A 9,824-nucleotide genomic window follows, 5' to 3' on the forward strand; every position below is an offset into this window, starting at 1 on the left:
TTTTTTTTAGTCCATCTAGTTAAAGGTTTGTCAATTTTGTCCATCTTTTCAAACAGCCAACTTTTGCTTTTATTAATTTTCCCTTTTGTTTTCCTATTTTCTATTTCATTAATCTCTATTCTAATCTTTGTTATTCTCTTCCTTCTGCTAGCATTAGGTTTAGTTTGTTCTTTTTTTTCTAGTTTCTTTTTTTTTTTTTTTTTGAGACGGAGTCTTGCTCTGTGGCCCAGGCTGGAGTGCAGTGGCGCGATCTCTGCTCACTGCAAGATCTGCCTCCCGGGTTCACGCCATGCTCCTGCCTCAGCCTCCCAAGTAGCTGGAACTATGGTGCCCACCACCGCGCCCGGCTAAGTTTTTTTGTATTTTTAGTAGAGACGGGGTTTCACCGTGTTAGCCAGTATGGTCTCGATCTCCTGACCTCATGATCTGCCCGTCTTGTCCTCCCAAAGTGCTGGGATTACAGGCATGAGCCACCGTGCCTGGCCGTTTTTTTTCTAGTTTCTTATTTATAAAGTTAGGTTGTTAATTTGAGATCTTTCTTGTTTCTAAATTTAAACATTTGTAGCTATAATTTTTCCTTTTAGCACTGCTTTTGCTATGTCCTGTAAGTTTTGGTTGGTTTTGTTTTTGTTTTTGTTCTTCTGTAGTTTCAAATTTTTGTTGCAATTTTGTCTTCAATCTATTTGGTTTTTCTTTTTCTTTTTTTTTACTGTATTTATTTTTATTTTTATGTATTTTTTGTCTTTTTTTTTTTTTTTTTTTGAGACGGAGTCTCGCTCTGTTGCCCAGGCTGGAGTGCAGTGGCTGGATCTCAGCTCACTGCAAGCTGCGCCTCCCGGGTTTAAGCCATTCTCCTGCCTCAGCCTCCCGAGTAGCTGGGGCTACAGGCGCCCACCACCTCGCCCGGCTAGTTTTTTGTATTTTTTAGTAGAGATGGGGTTTCACCGTGTTAGCCAGGAGGGTCTTGATCTCCTGACCTTGTGATCCACCCGTCTTGGCCTCCCAAAGTGCTGGGATTACAGGCTTGAGCCACCGCGCCCAGTCTATGTATTTTTTGAAAATAGAGGTGGTGTCTCACTGTGTTGCCCAGGCTGGTCTTGAACTCCTGGGGTCAAGCGATTCACTTACCTTGGCCTCCGAAAGTACTGGGATTATAGGCTTGAGCCACTGCACCTGGTCTTTTGATTATTGATGCATTGTTGAATTTCCACAAACTTGGGAATTTTCCAGTTTTACTTCTGTTACTGATTTCTAACTTCATCCTATTGTGCTTAGAGAAGATGCTTTATATAATATCTATCTTTTTCTTTTTTTTTGAGATGAGGTTTCACTCTTGTTGCCCAGGCTGGAGTGCAATGGCATGATCTCGGCTCACAGCAACCTCTACCTCCCGGGTTCAAGCGATTCTCCTGCCTCAGCCTCCCGAGTAGCTGGGATTACAGGCATTCACCACCATGCTTGGCTAATTTTGTATTTTTAGTGGAGACGGGTTTTCTCCATGTTGGTCAGGCTGGTCTCGAACTCCCAACCTCAGGTGATCCGCCCACCTTGGCGTCCCAAAGTGCTGGGATTACAGGTGTGAGCCTCTGCACCAGGCCTATAATATCTATCTTTTAAAATGTATTGAGACTTAATCTGTGGCCTAACGTGTAGTCTATTCTGGAAAATGTCTCGCGCACTTCAGAAGAATGTGTAATATGCTGTTGTGTGGAGTGTTCTGTTCTGTCTGTTAGTTCTAGTTGGTTTATTATGTTGTTTAAGTCCTCTCTCTCCTTACTTATCTTCTGTGTGGTTGTTCTATCCATCACTGTTATTGTTATTGAGACAGGGTCTTGCTCTGTTGCATAGGCTGGAGTGCCATGGCACGATCACAGCTCACTACAGCCTTGACCTCCTGGGCTCGAGCAATCCTCCCACCTCAGCCTCCTGAGTAGCTGGGACTACAGGCATGTGCCATCATGCCCAGCTAAATTTTTTTTTTTTTTTTTGGTAGAGACGGGGTGTCAGTATGTTTCCCAGGCTGGTCTCAAACTCCTGGGCTTAAGCAGTCCTCCCACCTTTGCCTCCCAGAGTGCTAGAATTACAGGTGTGAGCCACTGTGCCTGGCCATGTTACTAAAACTTTCTGAATCTCAGATTTTTATCTATAAAATGAGAATGTCCACAGATATAGGACTGTTGTAAAGATGAAATTAAATAAACTATTTGTAGCAGGTAAGATAGTTTTGGCTATAAGAAACAGAAAACTCCTCTCAAAATTTACTTCAATGTGAAAATTCACTATCCCACTTATTAAAAAGTCCCAAGGAAGACCAATTCAGTCTTGGTTAGTCCAGTGGCTCAAAAATGTTACCAAGAATCCAGAATCTTCTTTTTTCTCTGCCATGTTTGGTGTGACAAATTTTGTCCTTAGCCAAGCCAGCTGCTTTCATGATCACAAAATGGCTGCTGTAATTCCAGACATCACATGTAGATGCAAAAAAAGAGTGTGCTTTTTCTCATCTCTCTCTCTTTCCATGAGAGCCATTGGCATTCATCTACACTCTCAGATGTCTCTACTAACATAGGCTTCATCAGAGGCATCACATAGCTCTTTTTAAGAGCATAAACCCTTTCCTTTTGGAATCTCTTCTTCTGCTCCCACCTCCCAGCCATGTGATACAGTCATATCTAGTCAATCACTGTCAAGAGGACTAGAACCACCCTGCAGACAGACCTTAGACCAATCAGGTTTTACTGCTGGGGAAACTTGGCAGAGAGTCCCCCTTTCATGACACTTGTGGGGAAATGTGAATGCTACTAGTTCAACAATGGACATATTGTACCACAGAAGGAGGGGAGATCTGTTGGGTAGGCACTTACAAAAATATCCTGTGATCCTTTTGTAGTACATAAGCATGATAATTGGGTTTTCATGCTCGTGTGTGAGCTGCACCTCCCTTAAACCTTGTTATGATGCTGACACATTACTCGTCTGACATGAACTTTCAAAAAAACTCTAAAAAAGAAAAAAATAAATAAAAAAAAAAATAAATAAGAATAAATAAATAGGAGTAAAATAAAATAATAATAAAATAAAATAAAATTTTAAAGATCCTGCAGAATATGTGCCAAGTGCCCTGCATAGAGCCTGGCAGTTGTGTGGACTCTGATCTCTTCCATTCATTTGTATGAATGAGGAGAGGTGGCCCATTTTGATTAGTTAAGTTTCCAATTATGGGTTGTTTTTAAAAAGATATATTGTGATACCTTCATGAAACTCAAAAACTCAATGAAAAAAGAGCAAGGCTGGAAACCCTGTAAACCAGGTCCCAGGCCAGTTTTTTCAAGAGGGTTGTATAAGCATTTTATTATTTATTTATTTTTTATTTATTTTTGGAGACGAAGTCTCGCTCAGTCGCCCAGGCTGGAGTGTAGTGGGGCAATCTCGGTTCACTGCAAGCTCCGCCTCCTGGGTTCATGCCATTCTCCTGTCTCAGCCTCCTGAGTAGCTGGGACTACAGGCGCCCGCCACCATGCCCAGCTAATTATTTTTGTATTTTTAGTAGAGACGGGGTTTCATCGTGTTAACCAGGATGGTCTCCATCTCCTGATCTCGTGATCGGCCTGTCTTGGCCTCCCAAAGTGCTGGGATTACAGGTGTGAGCCACCAAGCCCAGCCTATTTATTTATTTTAAAGACAGGGTCTCACTATGGGGTCTCACTATGCTGCCTAGGTTGGTCTTGAACTCCCAGGCTGAAGTAATTCTCCTGCCTCAGTCTCCCAAGTAGCTGGGACAACAGGTGTGCACCACTGCACCCAATGGTTTTGTAAGCCTTGACTCCATAAAACAACTTTAGTTACTTAAAAGTACTTGGTGATATATGAGTAAATAAGCATCGTTTTCAAATATGACATTCCAGGCAAGTTCTTGGTTGTATAACCAATGTTTTCAATGAAATTCCAGTAAAATTAAGTCCCAAATATGTCCTTATTGCATCTGTGGAAATGACTATATTGGTATGAAAAGAAGAATATTCATTACGAGTTTCCAGATTCTGGAGGGGTTAGGCAGGAAGAATATGATATCATTTACAAATGTTTCATTTCCATTTACAAAAACAGAGTCTACTAAATTGTTATGGGTTATAGTTAAAAGAAAAAAGAAAGGGCTTCTGTATATATCCAGAAAATAGCATATTGAAACATCAATAATCTTACAGCTGCAGATGCTGAAGAAGAATAAAAATAATTTTGTAAAAAGAAAAAGAAAAAAATCAATAATACTCCCACTCCCCCATAAACGACAATCATTCCTCAGCAGTTCACTTAGTCCTATGTAATTAATTCTTGTTTCACTGGATCTTGGGTAAGCATTTTCCTGACTCCATTTTTTTGTTGCCTAGAGTTCTGGAAATCCTTACTCAGCTTGCTGGTATGGTTTCAAAATTGTTTAAGTGATGCCATTAGCAGCACATACCCCAAAATACCCAGCATAGTCCTTTTCCATGGGTCTCTGAGACAGTCCTTTGTTGAAGAGGAAACATTTTCAAGGAAGCATCAGAGTAAAACAAAAAACTACCTCTAGATGACAAAAGGCTTAAAATACTGTGCTTAATTTATTACTGATAATTTTCAAGAGCAAAAGTTCTGATAAGAATTTATTCCAATAAAAATGCAACTGATAAGAAGATTTGGTTGCTTCCGTGGCATGCCAAAAAGAAAATAAAGTCAATTCAAAAAAATTTTAGATAAAATAATTATAAACATAATGATTAGCCCTATTTTCAAAGAAGACAGGCCAGGTACAGTGGCTCACGCTTGTAACCCCAGCACTTTGAGAGGCTGAGGCGGGTGGATCACCTGAGGTCAGGAGTTCAAGACCAGCCTGGCCAACATGGTGAAACCTTGTCTCCACTAAAAATACAAAAAATTAGCTGGGCGTAGCGGTGGGCACCTGTAATCCCAGCTACTCAGGAGGCTGAGGCAGGAGAATCTCCTGAACCCAGGAGGCGGAGGTTGCAATGAGCCAAGATCGTGCCATTGGGCTCCAGCCTGAGCGACAAGAGCAAAACTCCATCTTAAAAAAAAAAAAAACAAACAAAAAAAACATAATGATTAGCTCTATTTTTAAAGAAGACTGGCCAGGATCCGTGGCTCACACTTGTAATCCCAGCACTTTGGGAGGTTGAGGCAGGCAAATCACCTGAGGTCAGTAGTTTGCGACCAGCCTGGCCAACATGGCAAAATCCTGTCTCTACTAAAAATACAAAAAAATTAGCCAGGCATAGTGGCACACGCCTGTAATCCCAGCTACTCGCGAGGCTGAGGCAGGAGAATTGCTTGAACCTGGAAGGCGGAGGTTTGAAAGAGCCAAGATCGCACCACTGCACTCCAGCCTCGGCGACAGATGGAGATTCTGTCTCAAAGCAATAACAACAACAACAAAAGAAGACAGTGAACATTATATCTAATTTGTAAAAATGGATGAACATAAACTTTCCAGAGAAAAGTATCTTAAGATATAATGTAATAATGCTGAAACATAATATAACATGAATTTGCTAAGTAAGAATATAACAAAAATATATCAAGAATATCAAGTAAAGAGAGTCCGTGGTCCTCAGTAGCTCTTAGACATCTGTTTATTAGTAAAATTCTGTAAGTGATGTCAATCCCCAGTTGAAAACCACTGCCCTAGAAGATACGAAATTCAAATTAAATAAGTAAAGCTGTGATCAAGTTAACACTTCAAAAACAACTGAAATTGGGCCAGGCACAGTGGCTGTCACCTGTAATTCCAGCACTTTGGGAGGCTGAGGCAGGATGATCACTTGAACCCAGGAGTTTGAGGCCAGCATGGATGACAGAGTGAGACCCCATTTCTATTAAAAAAAAAAAAAAACCAACAACAACAAAAAAACAAAAAACTGAAATCATGAATGATAACACTGTAGTGTCATTGTCTAATATGGCAAAGCAGCACTAGGGCCCTAATAAGGAGATATGTGTCATGGAGGCGATGACACTTCTAATCTCTGGAAAATTCCCATATAGCATACAGTTTCTGAAATATACTAAGAACATGTAACCTATACCAATTTAACCTAGGGAAGGCTGAGCATCTCTTCTGATTTCACAAGTCTTTCATGTGGTTCATCAATAGTAATCCAGCAAGTAAACCTAATTATTTCTAACATCTCTCTTTTCAAAAGGCTAAATAATAAGTCTTTGTGATTTTCCAGGGGCCCCCTAGGAAATCTCAAAATAGTTTTAGTAGCAAAAAAAAAAAATCCTGAAACCTTCATTTTATTTTATATTTAGAGTTCCATTTTAGGGAGGCAAAAACCAGACCCTGTCAGGCGATTTGAACACTTATGACAGGAATCAGATCTAGGTGTCTAAAAAACTATTTGGGGGCTAGGTACAGTGGCTCACACCTGTAATTTTGCACTTTGGGAGGCTGAGGCTGGTGGATCACCCGAGGTCAGGAGTTTGAGACCAGCCTGGCCAACATGGGGATGAAACCCCATCTCTACTAAAAATACAAAAATTAGCCAGGCATGGTGGCATGTGCCTGTAATTCTAGCTACTGGGGAGGCTGAGGCAGAAAAATCACTTGAACTGGGGAGGTGAAGGTTGCAGTGAGCCGAGATTGTGCCACTGCACTCCAGCCTGGGCAACAAAGCGAGACTCCGTCTCAAAACAAAAAAACAAAAAACAAACCCAAAACAAAACAAAACAAAAACTAAAACAAAACTCTTTGGCTCCTCATTTCTAAGTGACAATGAAGTATTTAAAAAGTAAACATAGAAGGTAACATGACTGTAAGGAGCCTTAGATCTTTCCTAAGTGAGAAATTTTTGTTTTCTTAAATAGTCAAGGACATAATAATAATAAAGTCAGCATAAACCATTGAAGGTTATTCCAGTAAAACACAGAATCTTTGCCGTCTAGGTCAATTACATAAGAAAAACAAAAAGCCCTTCATCTTGTAGATGAAGGCAATAAACAGTAACCAAGGGAACAAGCCTGTCAAAATTGAGCAAAATTTGTCAGATTTCATAGACTTTCAGACTCATTGTTTGCACAAGCCATAACCCCGAGGCAAACAAAATTGTGAGAATAATGAATCAATAAAACAAAAATTTATATTTTCTGTAAACTTAAGTATTAAGTAGGAGTAATGGTAGCTTGTTCAATCAAGAAACCTGTTTAAGAACATGCCCAAATAGAATTAAAATACTAGCAGGTATTATATTTAATGCTGATAAATCAGAATTTATCTAGCTAATCTGATTATCAGCTAATCTGTAGCTGTTTTTATTAAACCAAAATTATTTAACTAGTCTTGGTTGCTGAAGATTTACCTAAATTATGTGAACTTGAAATCTTAAAACATTTCCATGTTACTTTCTATAAAAATTACATTGAAAGTATTAGAAGTTCGATTTCCTTATTTTCTAGCAATTCTAGGAACAATTAATGCAAGCACTGATTTATCTCTATAAGCTAATCAGAATAGAGCTCCTTTAATTTCAGAGATTTTCTAACCCAATTTATTAATATCAACAAGAGGTGAAAATTATTATGTAAAACAAAGGCCTTTCTGAATTACAGAAACGTAAGCGTGGAAACAAACAGAAGGAGCTTATAGTTTTAATTCTAGACTTTCGGTCATGAGTCAAAGTAAACATACATTTATAAAACTCACCAAAGAGCTTTTTTACTAGTAGGTATCGAAGGGGACCAGAATATGTCACCCCAGAATATGCTACTTTGGCATAAGGATTATTTTGAGCTGAAGATAATTGAAAAATAGTGGATGCAGGAAAAAGCTCCCTTCTGTTTAAAAGCAGGACATACACATCCCTTTTTTGTAAAGTTGTCTGCCTCTTCTATATGAGGAAGAGAACTACTGGAGACAATGCTTATCACTGGAGACTCATCTGTATAACAAACCATAGTAAACAACCTTACTTGCCATACATTTCCTAATTTCCTACTCACCTTCCCATAATCATTTTACACCCCCCCCACCCTCTAAGAAACCAAAAGGCACCCCCTTTCCTTGGTCTAATCTCTTCTCTACACGTTATCTTTCTTGTTAAGATGATAAATAAGCTCCAGATTCTAGGTGGGTGGTGGCTCATGCCTGTAATCCCAGCACTTTGGGAGGCCAAGGTGGGCAGATCACCTGAGGTCAGGAGTTCAAGACCAGCCTGGGCAACATGGTGAAACCCCATCTCTACTAAAAACACACAAAAAATTAACTGGGCATGGTGGCAGGCACCTGTAATCCCAGCTACTGGGGAGGCTGAGGCAGGAGAATCACTTGAACCTGGGAGGCAGAGGTTGCAATGAGCCAAGATTGTGCCGCTACACTCCAGCCTGGGCAACAGAGCAAGACTCTGTCTCGAAAAACAAAAAAAGAAAAAAAAGCAAATTCTAACTATTTCCTCAAGCCCCATTTGTTTGTGAAATCCTATGTGTGCCAATATACTTAATTAAATTTGTTTTTCTCTTGTTAATCTGTCTTTTGTCAGATTGTTTAATTTGTAGGGTCCCAGCCATTGAACTTAGGAGACAGGAGGAAAATTTTTTCCTCCCTTGCAGTTTAAACTATTAATGATTTGCATTCCAAATGTAAAAGTGAACAAGCAGAAAAGACTAACAAACTAGATTCTCTGTCATTTCTCACCCAACAGAAACAAGTTCTATATAAACTCCTAATTCATTTGCAGAGATCCTCAAATGATCTGATCATAAAACCAAATTCCAGCTGGGCACCATGGCTCACGCTTGTAATCCCAGCACTTTGGGAGGCCGAGGCGGGCGGATTACAAAGTCAGGAGTTTGAGACCAGCCTGGCCAACATAGTGAAACCCAGTCTCTACTGAAAATACAAAAAATTAGCTGAGCATGGTGGCAGGCACTTGTAATCCCAGTTACTCAGGAGGCTGAGGCAGGAGAATCACTTGAACCCAGGAGGCGGAAGTTGCAGTGAGCCGAGATCACACTATTGCAACTCCACCCAGGCAACAGTGTGAGACACTGACTCAAAAACAAACAACAAACAAACAAAACAACCAATTTCCCAACCAAAAAGGCAAACAAACTAAATTCTTTGGAGCCTTTCACCCAACAGAGACTAGATCTCTATGAAACATTTACAAAGATCATTAAATGGTCAGACCATAAAACTAACTCTCAATGGAGAGTAATTTACTGGCTATAAACAAACCAAAACCAAAATTAGTAAGGGCAAAATAAAATTAGAAAAACAGAGTCAGCAAAGTTCGAATGCTCACTTTGTGTTACTTGACCTCATGAATCAAGAAAAGATATTTCTGTGCTTCCACTGCCCATGTGGTGCACTTCTCTGTGGATGAAATCTACCTGGCTCTGGTCAGCAAATCCATAGGGCATCTTGGTGAATCCTCCAAAATTGTTAAAAGATAACTTTCAGAAAAAGGTATTAGATTGGTGCAAAAGTAATTGCGGGTTGGATCACTACTTTTAATGGCAAAAACCACAAACTTTTTCCCCAACCTAATAAAATCATGACTCTTCTATATATACAAAAATGAACATGTGCTAAAAAATTTATTTTGCTCATATGATACTAGGGAATAAGACACATGTTATAACTGGTGTATTTGTTTGCTTGGGATGCCATAGCAAGGTATGACAAATTGGGTGGCTTAAACAACGTAAATTTGTTCTCTCACAGTTCTCGTGGCTGGAAGTTTGAAATCAAGGGGTTGGTAGGGTTGGTTCCTTCTAGGGGCTTTGAGGAGAATCTGTTCTGTGCATCTCTCCCAGTTTCTGGTGGTTTGGTGGCA

The 9,824-nt window shown here is 39.8% G+C and overlaps 2 non-coding genes across 2 annotated transcripts; one reads left to right on the forward strand and one right to left on the reverse strand.

Annotated features, from left to right (window-relative positions):
• Positions 1 to 2,507: 2,507 nt before the first annotated feature.
• Positions 2,508 to 2,587, reverse strand: LOC117091228. Its single transcript, XR_004440337.1, has one exon. It is a non-coding gene; the product is annotated as a small nucleolar RNA SNORD74 (small nucleolar RNA).
• A 288-nt stretch (positions 2,588 to 2,875) lies between these two features.
• LOC117091250 lies at positions 2,876 to 2,979 on the forward strand. The gene has a single exon (XR_004440357.1). It is a non-coding gene; the product is annotated as a small nucleolar RNA U13 (small nucleolar RNA).
• The last annotated feature ends 6,845 nt before the right edge of the window (positions 2,980 to 9,824 follow it).

The sequence above is a fragment of the Trachypithecus francoisi genome, unplaced genomic scaffold (assembly GCF_009764315.1).
Source record: "Trachypithecus francoisi isolate TF-2019V2 unplaced genomic scaffold, Tfra_2.0 Lachesis_group11, whole genome shotgun sequence".
Lineage (NCBI taxonomy): Eukaryota > Metazoa > Chordata > Mammalia > Primates > Cercopithecidae > Trachypithecus > Trachypithecus francoisi.